The sequence below is a fragment of the Sminthopsis crassicaudata genome, chromosome 1, assembly GCF_048593235.1.
Source record: "Sminthopsis crassicaudata isolate SCR6 chromosome 1, ASM4859323v1, whole genome shotgun sequence".
Classification (NCBI taxonomy): Eukaryota; Metazoa; Chordata; class Mammalia; order Dasyuromorphia; family Dasyuridae; genus Sminthopsis; species Sminthopsis crassicaudata.
Window position 1 is genome coordinate 317,697,834 of NC_133617.1, and position 20,797 is coordinate 317,718,630.

General features: G+C 33.4%; 1 protein-coding gene and 1 long non-coding RNA gene across 3 annotated transcripts in view; one reads left to right on the forward strand and one right to left on the reverse strand.

The window, feature by feature from the left end:
* The window catches only part of CDH12 (cadherin 12), a 1,341,561-nt gene that overhangs the window by 45,052 nt on the left and 1,275,712 nt on the right, over nucleotides 1-20,797 (forward strand). The window lies entirely within an intron of this gene.
* On the reverse strand, nucleotides 3,265-20,766 carry LOC141549492 (uncharacterized). The gene is made up of 3 exons (XR_012484368.1): nucleotides 20,607-20,766; nucleotides 5,849-6,033; nucleotides 3,265-3,412 (listed from the first exon to the last, which is right to left on the reverse strand). It is a non-coding gene; the product is annotated as an uncharacterized LOC141549492 (long non-coding RNA).

The following is a 20,797-nucleotide window of genomic DNA, read 5'->3' on the forward strand; positions in this document are numbered from 1 at the left end:
CCAGCAAAGATAAGCATAATCCTGAATGAAAAAAAAAAAAAAGTTACTCAATGAATTGTAAGTTGCAAAATAATCTGAACTTAATAGAAAATTTAACATACAAGATCCAAGGGAAATATAAAGTAAACATCAAAGACTAATTTCATGGAACTTGGTAATTGACAAACTGTTTTATATTTTCCATGTTTTATATATATAAATGTCAACTGAATATCTAAGACTGTTATTAATAAGTATTTCAAAAGAATGATTGGCAGAGAGCTGAGTGTGATATGATTCTAAAAAACAAAAGTATTTAAGAAGTGGTAAAAATAATTTTCTCATACAAATAAGATGCTAAAGGAAGAACTGTTATATAGGAATTAGATGGGGGAGGAAAGTTGCTATGTCTGGAATCTTACTCTTAGTAGAAATAGGGTATAGAGGGGGAAATACTAGAAGGGCATAAAAGTTTTCTAAGTCTAGAGAGAAATAAGAAGGTTAGGGAATAATGGGGAGAGGATAAGAGATGAATATTCAGAGAGAACCCTAATCACATCAGACTCTGGGTTAAAGGGAGAATAACATATACATTTAAAAGGAAATAAAAAATCTTTTAAATTTATAAAGATAGAGCTGAGGGGCTAAGACAAGGAGTGGAAATTACTGGGTATAGGATAAAGATGGAATAACATATATGGAAGTGTTAAAAAGTATTATAAATTCAGATAGAAGCAAGAGGGCAAGGAAATAGGTGAGAGTAGAGGATAAGAAAGGGATTCCTGGAGAAATCGGAAAGTTAATTAATAGATAGAAACAAAGTAAAAAAGTGAGGAGGGATAGGGATAGGATAGGAAGAAAAGTCAAGAAAATAGGAAGGAGAAAAGTAAAGAACAGGTAATTATGGCTTATGTGAATTATATTAATTCATCCACAAAATAGAAACAGATAGATTAAAAATATACAACAAAAATATCAACAATATGTTACTTTCAAGAAATACTATAAAAGTGAGAGATACAAACATACAGTAAATATCAGGAATTTAATTTATTAAAATAAACTCCCCAAACCAAAACAGACCAAAAAAAAAGAAATAAACAAAACCCAAAACAATCAAGGATGGTAATCATGGACCCAAAATTAAAGTTAAAATAGGTTTAATCAAAAAAAAAAAAATAGAGAAACTACATTATATTTTAGCCACATAAATCAGTATTGTTTTAGACTATTTTTAAAAAGTAGACAGGAGAGTGCTGAAATATTGATGTGGAATAGAAAAGGATGAACTGGTAGATTTATAAAAATATGGAAACAGACTTATGAAGGAAGATGCTATCTATCTTCAGAGAAATAGAGAACAAGTGGAAATACACATAATATATATATATATATGCATATGAATGTATAAATATATATATGCATGATAATAGATATCTAGTATTTATGTGCATATACATGTTTTTGTATGTTTTTGGATATGTAGGCAGCTATATTTGTATATATTTGTGCTTAATTGTAGTTTTGGGGGGAATGGGAAGGAGAGAAAATAAAGTAATGAAATTAACAGCAGAAAACAAAACAAAACAAAACAAAAAACCCTATAAGGACACAAAGATAAGATGGACAACTCTGAACAAAATGTAAAGCATTCATTATATAAGCCTTCTTAAAATGGAAATTTGTTGCCTTATATTTTGAATGTTCTCTTATGTTCTATGCACATGCTGATATTTTTCTTTTCTTATTTTGTTTTTAAATTTAAAAGAAAAAAGAGGATGTATGAAAATGAAAGCTGAAATTTTAAAAAAGAAAAGAATGAAGTGATAAAAATAATTTCTTTTACAAAAATGAAACATTAACAAGTCATTAATTACCTAGAAAAAAAAGAAAGGATCTAAAGTACAAAAGTCAGAAATAAAAAGAAATTTAATATATGCAGAAGAATTAAAAATAATTGACTCCATACCATTAACAACTGAAAATTTAACTAAAAAATGATAATATCCACAATAGTAAATAATATTCACAAAAACCCCAGTAAATTTAGATTTTAATAATTTAATCTCAAATAGAAATAAATGAATTCTCAAGTTGTGCTTGAAAGGAGGGGACTCTTTGACCAGAAGCTTTTAAAACTTGATTACATTAGACTTTGAAAGAATGAGTAGTTCTTGAGGTACAGAAATTATCATCAAACATAGTGAGAGAAGACACTCTATTAAAGGCTTTCTGAAGCAAATATAACCCTTATCAATGTCACTAGTGAATGAATATTGATGAAAATGTTCAGATAGAATAGTGACTAAAAAACTAGAGCACAATTTTAAAATAACTTATTGAAAACACGCAAATTTGATGGAAGCATGCTTGACAGGCAGAATTCAATGAAGATAATAAGGAACACAAAAAGAATATGATAATAACAATATCAATAGGGTTGTGACTTAATTAGTAAGGGGAATTCATATGTAAGTAAACTCTGTCCTCTCTAAGTAAATTCTGGCAATGTAACTTGGAACCTTTTTTTTTTTTTTTTTTTTTTTTTTTTAATTTATAATATACGCATTGAACCAACTAGTCAATGGTCATTTATATGTATTAAAGGAAGGACACAAACCTTAGTATTCTTGGGTTTGATAAAAGTATTTTCCATTACTCTTTGCTACTGTTCTGATTATAACTATATATCTGGGGGGGGTACAGAGGGAAGCTTTCTCCAAAGTATGGTTATTTAAAAAATATTAAAAAGAGACAATTTCTTTAAAATAACCCAAAATACTTACTTAAATTGAAGAATTTACATAATTTGAAACAGTAAGCTTTTCTATAAAGAACATGGATTAATCAAGGATGTTTATTCTCATTGTTATTTGATATTGTACTAAAAATGCAATAGTAATATTTCAAAAGAACTGTTATCTTTTTAATATGTATGTTCTTTTCTATAATGTATATTAGTTTACCTCTGCCTCTTCATTCTGAGGATCATCTCACTGTTTTCTTCATCAGAATCCCCAATAAGTTTATAGTAGCCATCACTTATTTCTTAATGTTGAAAAATAATGACTTTCATCCTTTTTTAATCATGAATTTATTTAATTGATAGTGTGTATATCATTTATTTTTGTTCTTGTTTTTAATGTGTTAAATTTTCTCACACTTACTTTGTATCTCTCCATTGGCCTTTGTATGATGCTTCATCAGATAATTGATAAAATAGTGTCATCAAAGAAGGGGAAAAGGGAATATGCATTTATATAGTACCGACTGTGTGCTAGGCAATTACCTCTATTTTATATTTGAACAAACTGAGGGAAACAAATTAAGTGACTTACCCAGGGATATACATTTTGCAAGCCTCTGAGGTAGAATTTGGATTTGATTTCAATGTCTCCATGTTGCAGGTCTAGCACTCTATTCACTGTGCCATCTGTGAGATATGCCAAGTAATGTGATATGAAACAGATTCAAAGGAAATTATAAGCATTTCTACATATTATTACAAAAAAGGGAAGAAGGGATAAAAAGAAATGCCATTTTAACTCATTAAGTAGCTAAAAGTTAGCTTATCAAGACTAACAGAAGCCTTGGGGTCACCAAGATTAGCATTTATATCTAATCTCAAATGCCAATTGTGTAGCCATAGATAAGTCACTGAATTGGAAAGAAGTTCATCCATCATACATTTTAATCCAGGGAAAAAAATTAAAAGAATGACCACTATAATATGTCTGACAAGTGGTACTCAGCTTCTACTCAGACTTCCAAGGAAGGGCAACCCACTATGTCATGAGGAATTTCATAGCACCATTGCCCTGTCCAAGTCTCAGTTTACTTATCTCAGTAATGTGGATAAAAATAGTTCTAATACCTTTCATAGGGTTGTTGGGTGACTCAAAAAAAGAAATAGTGTATTTGAAGTACTTCATTAAGTCTGATTTCTATATAAATAAAATATATAAAGTGTCTTATAGAAATAAAGGAATGTCAAAACAAATGGATATATAGAGAATATTCATGTCAGTATCTTGCCAATACAGTAAAAATCACAATGCCAAATAGATTGATATACTGATTTAATCTTATAGCTATTAAGTCACCAAGGGAACTTCCTTGATTTAGGCAAAATTATAGCAATTCCTTCTGAAAAAACAAAATAACAAGAATATGAAAATGGAATTAAAATGGGAATTAAGAGATATCATATTTAATTACATGTTAAATTTAGATGAAGTTATTTTTCTATAAGTTATCTATTTTTAACTTAAGTAAAAAATAAAAGAAAAAAAGGATGTTCACAGGCAGAACATGAGAGGATTCAAAAGATGAAGCAATTAATTTCCATTTCAAGTAAGCCTATTTAATAAATATTACACATTGTATTTAGAGCTATACATCTTTTCTTTGCTTCATTATAGATTTTCTTTTGTTCTCTGCTGTACACTTTTTACTTTATTCTTTTTTCTCCTTTCTTTCTTTTCTCCCTTCCCCAAGAAGACATGGATATACATATACATTCATATACACATTCATACATATATATATATATATATATATATATATATACCCACACACACAAACATCTACACACAACTTACACACATATGTATACATATTGTATACATACATATATTTCCCTCTTCTTTTTTTTTTTTTTTTTTTTTTTTTTTTTTCCTGAGGCTGGGGTTAAGTGACTTGCCCAGGGTCACACAGCTAGGAAGTGTGAAGTGTCTGAGACCAGATTTGAACTTGGGTCCTCCTAAATTCAGGGCTGGTGCTCTATCCACTGTGCCACCTAGCTGCCCCTCCCTCTTGTTCTTAATAGTTTAGAACAATTTTCAATTTTTAAAAATTATTTCTTGTGCTATTGAAGCATTCTTTTTTATCATAGTTTTCAGTTAGTCCCATTTTTCTTAAATTTTCTCATCTTGATCTGTTTTTCAAATCAATTATTTTTCATAGGTGATGTCTCACATTGTCTTCAAAATTTTTTCCATTTTTTTCCCTTATGTTTTATTATTTCTTGGTCTCATACTTTGCTGACTTCCACATGCCCAATTTTAGTATACAAGGAATCATTTTGTTCTTTAAGATTCTGGATTTTCTTTTCTGATTTTTTGGCTTTTCATTTATAATCTTGTTTTTCTTTGTTGTTATTTTTTTTTTCTTTTTCCTCAACCACTGTCATTTGATTTTTAAAGTATTTTTTGAGTTCTTCTATGAATTTGCTTCATTATCTTCCTTTAAATGTTAACCTTGATCTTCTCTCTGCCAATAGTAACTTTTTATGATTAGATTATTTTCCCTTTGCCTGCTTATTATTTTTTTTTATTTTATAGCAGTTTCTTAGTGTAATCACTTCTGCTCCTGAGTGTGAGGGATGCTGCCTCTGGTCTCAGGTCTTCCTTTAGTCCTACACTTTTGCTTGAGACAAAAAACAAAAACTCAAGTCCTGTATAAGTGTACTCACTTGTTGTGTCTTGATTTTTTTTTTTACCCAGGGGCTGCATTTGGGCAACATAGTTAGAGCTGGTATCCCTTATCAGCAAAGGCTCCTTCAATCTTCCCTGACTCAGAGGATGGATTTCCCACACTTTCTGAAAGATAAAAGTTGCTATTGCTGTTGCTTAGGGCTCCTTTCCAATCCAGCTATTCCTGGGACTCTCTGCTCACAATTTCAGTGGAATTAGACTGTTGCTGTTTATACTCCACAGATGCCAAACTTCTACCTAATATTTTTCTTCTGATATTCAGTTATCTCAAGAGGACCACTGTGTTGTTCTAACCCTTATTTGTTTATATCATTTTATCTTATTTTGTCTTAATTGTGAGGCAGATCTTGAGAGTTTGAAATTTTTTGACTTACCCTGCGATCTTCCTAAAATTCCTTCTCCTGTTCTTCCTGTTCTTCTTGCTCTTGCTGTTCTTCCTCATTCTCGTCTTTCTCCTCCTATAAGTTTCTTATGTTCGAAATTGTTCATTATTGTACAATTGTACAATAATCAAAATAGAAATACAAATATCTCTTGTACTGAAGCTTGATCTATTATCCTGTTGAGGTAACAAACTTTGTTAGGAACAAAATATAGGTCCTGCTATATCCTACATTAAGTTGCATTAGGGTAATCAACCTGGCCTAATGACAATTGCTAGATGTAAGAGTAACAGCCTAGTTTCAAAAGTCTAGAATGGGTCAGCAACAAAGTCATGGATTTTCAGCCAAATCAACTCTTTAAAAATTACATTCTACATGTTACAAACATCTCTATGGAGATAATAACTACCTACAAAATCATAGATCATTTGAATAGAATCATTATTTGGAATAGAATCTTCCACTTTTCTTGGGATTAAAAATTTATATAAATTTAAGTAAAGTAGACTAAGAAGTGTGGAATTAAGTTTTTATTTTCAGGATACTGCAAGACAGGATATTTCACAAAGAAATAAGAATGTTATTGAAAATAGAAGTTTCAGGTGGTATGTGCACAGTTCAAATTGTTGAAGTATGCATTTATGATTCATTAAAAGTCATATGTATAAAAAAGTTTTAATGGAGAGACAATAAAACAAAATTATACCAAGAACCAGGCATATACGACTTGAAGGCTTGATTGTAATATCTAAAAGTTAAATGTCCCATGTATATCATCTTGAATCTGGAAATTATAGCTGTCATAGGGAGATGCTAGCACACCACTTTGATCTTCTTCCTCTTCAGAGAAATACTTTTCAATTAAGTTTGAGGAAACTTTAAAAAAAATTTTTAATTCATTCTATTTTGTCTAATTCTCCAAAATTTTTAATTAGGACCCACTGTTTTTCAGTTTCATTTAGTTTTTTTTTCAAAATACAGAAAAAATATTTGAAATTGCATACAAAATAACCAGGAAAATTTTGTTTTCTTTATGGACAAGAAAGTAAGTGTTCCAGAATTCAATTTTGAATAAGATGTACAATCGGTTCAATTTTTCTAACACTTTTATAGTTTGTGACAGCCCATAGACCTTCTTTCTGTGACTCCCCTTGACAGAATTCCAACCAATTATGGAAATACTCCATGATTGAAAACTTGCTGTATTTGTTCCTGCAGGCCAGCCCTTATATTTGATATGATCCAGGCAGCCTCCTTCTGAATACTGATTTGGGGTGAGTAAGGCTAAGGAAAAACAATAGGAGCTCTTGAATTTATTACAATCAGAATTTGTTCATTTTTCCCAGTAACAATGTTTCTTCTACCCTATAAGGGAAGGAATCACTATTAGCAATTTTATAATCTTAGAAGTTTCACTTAGATGAATTTCTTATACTTTGAGTGAAATAAACTGAAGCTGTCTCACAAAATGGAGACAGTGCTCTAAAATTGAACAAAGGCTAGCTGTACCTCAGGTCCAAGTTTCATTTCAGCTGGAAGTCATGTGATTTGCAGAAAATGAGATCATATAATCCATTTTTGGGAAATCTAGTTATTACTATCTAAGCATTATAATCCCCATATAAGTAACTGAGTAATCCTAAAGATGTGATTGGGTTAGAAGTATTTCCTTGTTCATGACTTGGAATGTGAGGTTATTCATTCTGGCTAATCAGGACAGAGGTCCAGCCTATGAGGAGTGTAACATGATCTCCTGCTTGCACTCTGTACCTTGCCTCTTGTCACTGGTGATAGTAAGATGCCTAATTTTCACTAAACTTGCCAAAATAAAACTCTTCTGTTTTTTTATCTTGAGATACCTTTGATTTATTTGTCGATGGTCTTTTGACCCAAACAACCATATATTACAATAAAATGCAAACAGATACAAACTATGAATAAATAAAATGATATAATTGAAAAGTAAGAGATTAGAAATTTTATTTTCTTAAAACTGTAGATATGGTTGAAAGTAATTTTAAAAGCTCTAAATTATTACAAAAGAAAAATGCTCACTTAATTTTCTAATGCTTAATTTTTTTATTTTTTTATTTTTTGCATAGATAAAATCAATTTGGCTGAAATAAAAAACAGTGATTTTGGGAAAAGTATATTTGGGAAAAGTAAATTAAATATTTCTGTAAATGTCTGACTCATTGCTCTCAAAGATTTTACAATTTAGTGGAGGAGAAAACATGCAGACAGATACAAAGTAAGCTAAATATAAGATATATAGGAATAATAGAACGAAGGTACTAAAATTAATAATAGTTATAAAAAGATTCTGTTAAAAGGTGAGAGATATTCAAAAGTAAAATTGACTAGTGTTATCCATAGACAACTATGGTGGGGGAAAGGGGGAAAGGGGGGAAAGAAAGTAATGTCCTGGATGACACATATAGATTGTAAGCCTGAGGAATTGGCCTGATGGTGCTGCCTCTAGTAATGGGGAAGATGTGATGGAAGTAGTGGGAAAATTAAAGGGAAAATTTTCTGGGTTTTATTTTGTACACAATGATTTTAGGATACCTACTACACATCAAGTCTGAAATGTCTGAAAGGCAATTAGAGATGTGAATTTGAGGTCATCAGAGAGTTTGGGGCAGAATAGGTACATTTGGAAATTATCCACATAAAGATGAGAAAAGATGGTTGAATTTGGTAACTAAGAACCCCATGCTCATCAAATTTTCAAAAATGGTAAATGATTGGAGAAAAAATAATATTGTAGAGACATAGAAAAACAGAAATTTTTATTTTTTTGTTAGTTATTAATTTTCAAAATTTAGTATTGGAAGTGATATTATAATTTTAATGGTTATTATATTATTTGTACTCTTTGTCCCAGAAACTATACTTGGGCTTCATGTATTGTTGGTAAGAAAAGAAACCAAAATTTCCATAGCAATAAATTCACACTACAGTAGCAAAACAAAACAAAACAAAACAACAACAACAAAATAAAAAAAAAAAAACTTTATAACTGGGAAATTGTTGAACAAATTGTGTTTTACTAATGTAATAGATTGTGACAGTATTATAAAGAATGACAAATATGAAGATTTCACAGAAACATTACTAGACTTTGGGGGATAGCTTGGGAGAATGTCTACAGAATTAGAAGACCTGCACTTAGATTCTACTTCTATTACTCTTGGTGTCACTAATATGTGTTTTAATTTCCTTGGGCTTTGTTTCTTCATCTATGAAATGCAGAGGATTAGATTGATGGTTTCTGCCATTTTTTTCTGTAACGAGCTGTTGTCTCCAGAAGCTGCTGATCGCTCTCTGGAAGGAGATCTGCTGTGTCTACTCAAATCTCTCCGTCAGATTCTTCTTCCTGTAGTGAACCGTTGTCTCCAGGCAGTTGCTGTTAACTCTTGTCCAAAGAAGTGACTTCCCTTCCTGCAGAGAGCTCCGTCAGGCCTGATGTAATGCAGAGAGTCTTCCTCTTTCTCTGAGAGTCCTCTTCTTTTATTCTCCCAGAGAATGGGCGTGGGACAACGCAAGGGCTTCTGGGAAGAACCACCCCAGCCAATGAGCTTGCCCCCTCTATCAAGTCAACCTGAGTTCTCACCTTGCAATTGTCCAGAAAACCTGAATTCTCACCTTGTCACTGTCCAGACAACCTCAGTTCTCACTTAGTAATCCTAACATCTCCCCTTTTCTTTTGATTTAGAACATAGGACAGTCATGACCTTGAAACATAAATCCATCAATATGGGAAGTATTACAGATAATTACATAAATGACCTTGAAACATAAATCCATCAATATGGGAAGTATTACAGATAATTACATAAATTACATAAGCATATAGTAACATAGTAACATAACGCATGCTAGAAGTATATAACATAATCAAATAATCATAAATTGAAAATTTATAAATGTCCATAAGTCCATTGTCCATTAGTCTCATCTTGTGTGAGGAAGTCCAATGATTCCTGCTGATTTTAAAGTTCTTTAACAGTCTTTTTATTATCCATGCTCTTTCGGTGTAAGATGTTTCTTAGATCTTCTCCTTTATTTTGAGGTCTTTCTCTTTTTCTGTCTCTCTCTGGTGGACAAGGCGAATATGACTCGTTGGCACCCATCTGATTCCTTCTCCTGCTGAAGAAATACAAGCAAACCCTCTCCCCCAGGCAGTTAACCTATCTAATTTCCTTCTATTTACCACTTTCTAAATCTCTCCACATCACCTGGCGATTATCTAAGGACAGTGGAGATGCTCTCACTGGACACTGCCCTTCTGGTGGGTTATAAAACCTGTCTGCTGGAGCCAGCGCATCTTTGTCAAAAATTAGAAAATTAATGGTATAGAGAACTAGATTTAGAAGTTCCCTAGGGCTACCTGTGGCTCCCCCTTTCTTTTGTTTTTGGAGGAGTGTCTTAATATCTCTGTTTCTTCTCTCTACTATTGCCTGCCCTTGAGGATTAAAGGGTATGCCCGTGGTATGTAAAATCTTATACTGTGCACAAAAGTGTGTAAAATGTTTGGACGTATATGCAGGTCCATTGTCTGTTTTTATTGCTTGTGGCACACCCATAATTGCAAAAGCTTGTATAAGGAATTCAGTGACCACTCGGGCTGTCTCTTTTGCTGCTGGCATTGCAAATGTGAATCCTGAAAAGGTGTCTACCACTACATGGATAAAAGATAGACGACCAAAAGATTTATAATGGGTCACATCCATTTGCCAGATTTCATTGGGTCTCAAACCACGAGGATTCTTCCCTGGAGGGAGTGTAGGAGCATGGAAAGGAAGACAAGCTGTACAGCTTTTTACTATGCTCCTAGCTTCCTCTCTTGTGATTCCAAATTGTAAACGTAAAGCTCGAGCAGCCTGATGATATTTAGAATGAGATTCTTGTGCTTCCTGAAATAAAGGACTACTGGCTAACATGGTTAGAAGGCTATCTGCCTTTGAATTTCCATCAAAAATGGGACCTGGAAGTCCACTATGTGAGTGGACATGCAAGATATAAATCTTGCCTGGATGTTTTCTCACTTGCTCTTGAAGTTCCTTAAAGAGCTGATAAATATTGGAGGCTGCAAATTTTATTTGGGCTGTGGCAATTCTTTGTACTACACCTACTGAATAGGCTGAATCAGTAATTATATTTACGTCTCCTGGGTAATAAGTGAGAGCTAGCATGATAGCAAATAATTCATTCTGTTGAGTGGATTGAAAAGGAGTCCTGATTACTCTCTTTATGGTTAAATCATGAGAGTATATGGCACAAATATTTTCTTTGGAGGCATCTGTAAAGATTGTTGGTCCTTTAAGAGGAACCTTAGAAACCTTTTCTTCAAAAATCCATCGCCAATTATGTAGTAGCCGGGTAATCTTTAATGGAGATCCATGTGCAAAATTTGGAGCGGTGGCCAATAAAATTTGCCATTCTGGGATGTTCTCACAGCATACATTAATCTGTGCGTTAGTATAGAATGTGTATATTTTTTCAGGACTTATCCCAGATAATTGTGTTACTCTCTTAATAGCCTTTAATAAAATCCTAGCCACAAGCACTGGGTAAGGTGTAAGGCTTTGTTCTGGTTGTGCTGGGAGGTTCACCCACTCAATCACTCTGTTTCCTTGATGAAGGACTGCTGTGGGTGCCTCTTTTGTAGCAAAAACTGATATTTCCAAGGGTTTTTGAGTGACTCTTTCAACCACATTGGATAAAGCCAGTTCAACTTCTCTCAAAGCCTTTTGTGCTTCTTTTGTAAGCTGGCGTGGTGAATTTAAAGCACTGTCTCCCCTTAAAATATCATATAGTGGTTGCAATTGACAGGTAGTCAAGCCTAGCACGGGACGCATCCATTGGATATCTCCTATCAATTTCTGGAAGTCATTTAAGGTGTTTAGCTTCTCTGTTCTTAAGGAGAGTTTTTGTACTGTAAGCACCTTAGGATATACTTCATATCCTAAATATTGAAAAGGAGCATGTCTTTGAATTTTTTCTGTAGCTATATGCAGTTTGTAGTACTTTAATGTTTCCATGGTCCTTTGTAGACATGCCTCTAACATTTGTTCCTCAGGTGCACATCCCAAAATATCATCCATATAATGTAACAATATTACTTTTGGAAAGGCTTTTCTTACTGGAGCAAGAGCAGCTGCAACATACATTTGGCACATAGTAGGGCTGTTTTTCATTCCCTGTGGCAAAACTGTCCATTCATATCTTTTATAAGGCTCAGCCAAATTAACACTAGGCACTGAAAAAGCAAATCTTTTCATATCCTCCTTATCTAGAGGAATAGAATAGAAACAATCCTTAATGTCTATAACCCATAGAGGCCATTCTCTTGGCAACTGAGTAGGAGATGGAAGTCCAGGCTGAAGAGTTCCCATAGTTTCCATCTGTTCATTTACTCTTCTTAGATCAGTTATCATCCTCCATTTTCCAGATTTCTTTTTCACCACAAATACTGGGGAATTCCAAGGACTTAGAGAAGGCCGCAAGTGTCCTTGGTCAAGTTGTTCTTGCACTATGTCTAATAAGGCCTGAATTTTATCACTTCTTAAGGGCCACTGTTCTACCCACACTGGTGAATCAGTTTTCCACTGAATAGGAACTGGTGAAAGTGCAGGTAGGCCTTCAACAGCAGCCCTGCCTAAAAAGCCGAAGTGCTTATTTGTAATCCTATCTGCTGTAAAATGTCTCTTCCCCACAGATTGATGGGGATTTTTTCAACCACAAAAGGAGTAAAAGCTCCTGTTTCTCCTTCAAATACCCATCTCAAAGGCCTAGCACTAACTTCTGCTGCTATTGATCCTCCCACCCCAGTCATATAGGTGTCTGCTTTAATCTTTGGCCAGTGACCGGGCCAATTGGCACCTCTAATAACTGTACGATCTGCACCCGTGTCTACCAATCCTTCAAATGGTATTCCGTTTATATAAATAGTAAGCATAGGTCGGTCAGCTGTCACAGCTGCTGTCCAATATATTCCTGGATTTTGTTCATTGGAGTCAAAATCTAGGCGACTATCACTAGATTGCTTATTAGGGGTCCGTAACAATAAGGCTGGACCGGCGCAACACGGACCAAGGAGTCTAACACGCGCGCGAGTCAGGGGCTCGCACGAAAGCCACCACCACCCGCCCCACGTTGGGCGCCAATTGTAACGAGCTGTTGTCTCCAGAAGCTGCTGATCGCTCTCTGGAAGGAGATCTGCTGTGTCTACTCAAATCTCTCCGTCAGATTCTTCTTCCTGTAGTGAACCGTTGTCTCCAGGCAGTTGCTGTTAACTCTTGTCCAAAGAAGTGACTTCCCTTCCTGCAGAGAGCTCCGTCAGGCCTGATGTAATGCAGAGAGTCTTCCTCTTTCTCTGAGAGTCCTCTTCTTTTATTCTCCCAGAGAATGGGCGTGGGACAACGCAAGGGCTTCTGGGAAGAACCACCCCAGCCAATGAGCTTGCCCCCTCTATCAAGTCAACCTGAGTTCTCACCTTGCAATTGTCCAGAAAACCTGAATTCTCACCTTGTCACTGTCCAGACAACCTCAGTTCTCACTTAGTAATCCTAACATTTTTCCATCTTTAGATCCATTTGGTAACTTCATATGTATTGGTATAAATAACATCACGATTAATGCAATAATGTAAATGAAAACAATGTTAAACAGTAACAAAACTCAGAAAAAATAAAGTGAGCATTATTTATGCAAAAATATTAAAAGTAAAACACATAGCTTTATTTTTTCTTAACAAATGAAAAACTTGAAATTTAGTAAATAATGTATTTAAGCTGTTTTGCATATTTCTTTGGTGCAAATTATTTTCAGGAAGTTTTATAAAATTTTCTGGGATGACTATATTATTTAAATATGTATCAGTAATAAATTCAGAAAGAACAGGAAAGTTTTCTAGAATAGGAGACAGAAAAAAATTTGTGTCAATCTTCAGAGAGAGAAAAGGGTAGATTCACATAATAGGTTAGTTACCTTTGCTTCAATCCCTGATAAAATTCTAAAGTCTATTATTAAGGAAAAGGTTTGTGTACATATAAATGGGAATTGGAGATCACAAAACTGCCAGTATGGTTTCAATCAAGAACAGGTCATTTCAGACTAACCTAATTTTCTTTTTTTGACAGGGTTATGAGACAGGTGGATTGAAAATGTAATAGATATAGTTTACCTGGATGCCAGGAAAATCTACCCAGTATTGAGAAGGGACAGGACCCAAAAGACATAGAAGGGAATTTCAATGAGAATATTTCAAATGCAGTAAAGAAGCATAATACATCAATTGACTGAGACCTGTATATCTGCAAGGGAAAAATGATCTCAAGGACAGTTAGGGAAGAAGTGGACACAATTGAGGTGAAACAAATAGAAGACTCTTGAGAGCCAAATGATGGTGTGAAGTTATTGAGGATCTCAATGAAAGTGAACATAAATGGCAGAAGAACCTTCAGGCTTATGGAATTTTTTTTTAGCTTTATTGAGTTTCTAATAACAATGTAAAATTATTAAGTAAAACTAAAAATAAAGTAACATCACTTGAAAGTACATGTAACATACTACGCTTATAGCAATGCTTACCTCTTTATTTTAAAACAATTATCATAAATCTATTTTCTTTTCTTTTTGATAAAAGAAAGAAAAGAAAAACAAAGATTCCAGGCTATAAAACCAGAAGCAAATACAGATGAAAATGGGTGATTATGGAGATACACAGACATTGAGTGGGATAGGTTATAAATAAGGGAAAGGAGCTGGTAAAAAATAATACTGTGTATTGGGCACTGTGTTACAAATTGTATCTCATTTAATCCTTGCAACAACTCAGAAAGGTAGCTGCTGTTAGCTCCATTTTATTGTTGAGGAAATTGAGGCAAACATAGATTAAAAGACTTAATCAGTGTCATATAGCCAATAAGAGTTTAAGAGTGAAGTTGCATACATACCTAAATATACAATTACACAATAGAAGGAGAAATAGCTATGAAAGCAGTATTGGTTCTGGTTGATAACATTCAGGAAACATGTCAAGCATGTGGCCTGAAGAGGCCCACAACTCTTCCATGTTTATCTTAAACAAGATGAAAATGTCACTGTGAAATATTTAACAAATAATACAATAAAACTTAGATAATATTATATTTTAAAATTATTATTAATATATTATTACACATTAGTATTATATTATTATATATATTATTAAAACTCATTTGCTATTTGTGTTTGATCCCAATGCATCCTACAAAAATTAGCAGGGCTGAGTAGTTGTTGTCAAATTTTTCAGGAAAATAACCTCACTGAGTTTGCACATCATGAGGCAGATAATCATATGTCACAAACTTGAACTATAAAGTACCATGCTTTGTTTTGAGGGGTGATGGTAAAAGATAATGAGAGAGTGTACCAATGATAACAGATTTCATATAATGTCTAATTATAATCTCGTGGATAAGATGAAGGTATTTACACTTAATGCAGTTGGAACCTAAATATGCTTAATGAAGGTACCAATGTCATAATGGAGTAGAGTAGCCTAAATACTTTATATGGACTTATTTTAATTGTGATTTTTAGCAATGCCTTGAATGAAGTCAAAATTTTAGATGGTATAAAGCTGGGAGCTACAGTTTTGGACTACACAATCTGTCTCCATAGTTCCCTTGACAATATGGAATGAGATACTAAAATCTAAGAGCATAACAATCAGGATAAATGTCAATGGTCAGATTTAAATAATCGACTGTATGACTATAAAATGCGTAGTGAATGCATGGACAGGAGTTTGAATTCAAAAGTTCATGTGCTACCTCCCTCCATCTTTCACCCTTTCACTTTTCCCTCCCTCCCCCTCCTTATATTGTCTCTACTGCAAGATCACATAAGCTAGCTCAAAGAGTTAGACTTTTAAAAACTCCCTAGATAAATAGCTCTTTTGTAAAGGATCCCAAGTGATCCTATGTTAATTGTAAAAAAAACTGGTATAACATGGATGCCAGAAGAGAAAGGTTGTCTCTCAGTACATTGATTGCCTTACTCCTCTGACCATGAGCTACAAGTCATTTCCACTGGCTAAGACTTGTATCTTCTTCTTAGTAGAAGATTATTTTTATTGGTGATTATGATGTATATATATATATATATATATATATATATATATAATTATATATTTGTTCCTTCTTTCCTTGTCCCCCCCTCCCATCAAGGGGTGAATGTTTTCCCTTGTGATAATTTTAAAAATACCTATTGCTTTTAAAAGCTATAGGTATATATTTCAAATTTAAATTTTGTATCTGAATCAAGATGTCAGAGAATAAAGCAATCCCATCTTTTTACCCATAGCTATTTTCAACAATGATCTTAGAACACAATCCTAAGAAGTTATTAGGAAATCCAAGATGAAGCTAGAGAGTGATTCATCATTATAACCCCTAATTACTAAGTGCCTTTAATAGGTATTCCAATGAATGAATGAAGTTGAAAGTGTAAATTAAGATGATGATGAAGACTATCACTTAAAGCTATATTTATATACTCTACATCTGGCTAACGAGCATATTTGAAGAAAAATCAGTTCTCTCTCTCTCTCTCTCTCTCTCTCTCTCTCTCTCTCTCTCTCTCTCTCTCTCTCTCTCTCTTTCTCTTTCTCTTTCTCTTTCTCTTTCTCTTTCTCTCATATATCTAGGAAATTATTTCTAACCTGCAAGCTGACAAACCCACCCACCCCTTCCCAAACAGTTTGTAGAAAGAATTTATGGAATCCAGGAATTTGGATTGGGGGGAAAATATTGGCTTCCTTTGATATTTTCTGCATTTGAAACCATTTTGAGAAGAGTTCCATTAGATTTTACCAATCTACAAAAGAAATCCATAACATATACACGCATATACACAGATTTGAAACACCTCCCTTGTGGAAATTTGGGAGGAGAGTCTGCCCAAAGGCTTTTAAAATGCATATATAGGGGCAGCTAGGTGGCACAGTGGATAGAGCACCAGCCTTGAATTCAGGAGGACCTGAGTTCAAATGCAATCTCAGATACTTAACACTTCCTAGCCATGTGACCTGGGGCAAGTCACTTAACCCCAGCCTCAGAAAAAAAATAAATAAATAAAATGCCTTATATATCTTCTGTTAATTCATTCTTTTCTTATATTTATTGTGTTCTTCAAAAAAGATTATCTACAATCTTTATATTTCACTTTCTTAATCATTACTATGAAATACAGGATAATTTCTGGCATACAAAGGGTACTTTGAAATTTTAAATATATTATTTCATTCTGAGAGGTAGTTATATATTGTTGTTCATTATATAGAACAGTATTTCTCAGTCACAATATAGGAACATAGAATTTGAGAATGGAAGAGAATTTAGAAAGAATATAATGCAAGCCTTCTCAGATAAGAACTCTGCAGGTAAGTAAAGCAAAGTCTGACTTCACAAAAGTAGTCAATGGAGCAAGAATTTGTATCTAAGTTTCATTCTGGATCCATTTTCTTTCTCATTCTGTGCTTTTCATTTGAATATGAGAATTAAAAAATATTTTCCTAAATTCCATGCTAATAAGAATATATAATTTTGAAGAATTCTTCTATGTTGTGATGAGGATATCAGGCAGTTTGTATTCTTTATATTCTCAAAATGTACATAAATAATATTTTGTAGGCAATAGTAGAAATGTTTGCATTTTACCCCATGAACTGATGATAAGTGTTGCAAAACTGGAGTTTATATAAATCCAAGCTATCTATATATCTTTATATCTTTATCCTTTTTTTTTTAATTATTCTTGTCTAATATTTACAAAGACACTTTGCTGTTGGTGTATAAAGTAACAAATATATGTATTGTGTGATGTAAACAAACATATAAATGCATAAACATATATATTTATGTGTATATATGCATGTGAATAATGTATACATTATATATGAAATATAATGTATTATATATATGTAAAGAGAGATTTTAAAAGAAAACCTTTTATTTAGAAGTACAAAGATATTCAAGAAAGTGTATTGTAAATGTCAAGATGTAGATACAATAAGGCCACTCAAGCTGGCATTCAATAATTTTATATATAATTATATATAACCATATATATATATGTGTGTGTGTGTGTGTGTGTGTGTGTGTGTATTTGTCCTATTTATATGCTGGAGGTTACTTAAATCAGATTAAAATTCCATCTCCTTTATGGAGTGGATTAAACATTTCAGAAGAGGTCAGAGCATATGTTTTTCTTTTTCTTTTTTTTTTTTTTTTTTTACTAAGTTGATTGATGGGACAATTTCTGTGTACAGAGAATCCATATGGCAACCTAGTTGAGCTCAGCATATATAGGAACTGATGTTCTGAGAAAACTGGTCACGGTTGCTAGGCACTCATTTTATTTGTACTAAATAAATCACAGAACATTGAAACTTTGCAATATCTCTTCAAATATCACATGAAACCACTATAAAGGTTTTGTTGTTGGTCAGTTGTTCAGTTGTTTGACTCTTTCTGACTCTGTAGACAATAGCTCGACAATAATGTCCATAACATTTTCTTGGCAAAGATACTAGAATCTCTTCCACTTCCTTCTTAAGTGGATTAGAGTAAACAAAGAGTAAGTGACTAGGTAACCATGCATTATTTAAGCATATAAACCCCTTTGTTGAATGTGACACTACATAATAAGACAGGGAATTATAATAATTTGACTTTGTAACAAAAGCTTGGACTATGTATTCATTCAGATCATAAACATAATCATGATAGGAAGCATCTAGGCGGGTCAATGGATAGAGTACTCAATCTGAATTAAAAAAATCATAATAATAGCTAACACATATGTATATACTTAAGTATATATGTCTATATACACATACACATATATATGGAGTTATAAAGGGCTTTTTTTTTACATTTTTTTATTTGATTCTTACAGAAAAAACCTTATAGTTTCAGATGTTTGTTGTTGTTAAGTCATTTTCAGTTATGTCTGATTTTTCTTGACTTCATTTGGGTTGTTTTTTTTTTTTTGGCAGAGGTACTAGAATAATTTTCTGTTTCCTTCTCTAGTTCATTTTACAGATGAGGAAAGTGAGATAAGTGACTTGCTTAGGGTCACAGAGCAGGTAAGTGTCTTGTAATGCAGGAGAAACTGAGCAAGATAGAGATTAGAGAGTATTTAATAATTTATTAAATGGAGAGATATACTGGGATCAAATTGAATCCATGTTTTGGTCCCAGGGCTGAATGATTCTATCCTCTCCAACAATCCAGCCCACAATATAAGTTCTCAATGACATAGATACACGTGACTCAGTTACCGAGGGTAGACTGAGGCAGGGGCAGAGTCAGGGTACTGAGAGCAGGATTGGGACTCTGACAGGGTATTCTAATAAAGAGGGAGGGAAAGTTTTGCAGAACTGAGAAGCAGGAAAACTGATGCAGGACTAAATCAGGATAATTAGGGAAACTGAGTCAGGACAATAAAACATCAGTGTCATAACAGTCTGAGGCCAGATTTGAATTCAGGAAGATGGGTCTTCCTGAATCCACACATGGCATTTTTCCCACTGAGCCACCTAGTACATCATTATAGAAGTGAAGACTGAGAAGAGAGGGTAAAGTGATTTACAACCTCTAATTTGTGTCTCAACAGAAATCTAAATTTTTAATCACTGGAATTTCACTGAGTCCTCCCCTCCTCTTCCATAGTGATATGCTGCCTTAGGGAGACCTATAGACCTGGAGTAAGGAATAAGCAACCAGAAGAAGAAAGGCTTGTTTCTTAAATCAGTTTGAGTGTTCACATTCTATTCAAGATTGGTCCCTGATTCAAGTCCTGAAGCTACTTCCTTAGGTTTTATCTGAATTCTGCCTAGTTTCTTGTTTATTCTTGTCAAGTGATTGGGAATTCCCAAGAAAGGTGAGATTAGGGATTCCCAAAGAGGGTAGGTTATATTTAGACAAGTAAGAAACTCAGAAAAATGCTTCACCTCTGCTTTTGATCATATTTCTCTATATATGTGGTTAAATTAAAATGATATATAAATGAAAAAATAAATGGAAGAAAATAATTTATTTTTATGTTTAATATATTTATTTAAAACACATTTAAAATAGAAAAGAAAAAAGCTTAAAAACATTTGTCATGTGCATAACAAATATGAAAGGATTCAAAATATGAAACTGTAAAGTTCCATTTCAAGAAAGCATATTTAACATCTATTACACATTGTATTCAGAACATGCTAGCTTTCCTTTGCTTCCTTTTAGGTTTTCTTTTATTGTGTGATATTTACTTTATTTTTTTTTTACTTCTTTTTTTTAAATTGATTTTTTTGCTTTATCCTTTTTTTCCCCTTGCCTACACCCCACAATCCCCAAGCAGGCTACAATTATTTGCAGGTACATGAACTCATATATACTATTATACAGAGCAGTAGAAAAGACAAGAAAGAAATACTAGGACTCTGCTATTTATCCATGAAGAGAGAACCCCAAAACGCTAAAAATCCTAAAAGGAGAAAACTTCCTTCAACTCTGCCTCAGTGAGAAGGAAAGAGGTTTTCTCCTTTAAGGATTTTCAGAGTTTTGGGGTTCCCTCTTCATTCACACACATACTCCCCTTTGAAAAATGATCAGTTAACTTAAACCTCTTATCTCAGTGGATTCCCAGATAGTTTTCAGTTTGTGTCCCATTGCTAATTCCAATTTTATAATGTGTTTTTACTCACTTCTCTTTTAGGTTTCAGAGAGGTAGTTTCTTGCTCCCATAATCTTCGGCATCAGCCTTTATCTTGCAGTCAAACCTCTCTTCTGTGACCCATTCTTCAAAAATCCTCTCATCCCTCACCCCTTTGTAAGATTCCCTCTGGAACCAGTCTTCTCTGTCCTTTGGAGCTGCTGAGTTAGAACATTTCTACTC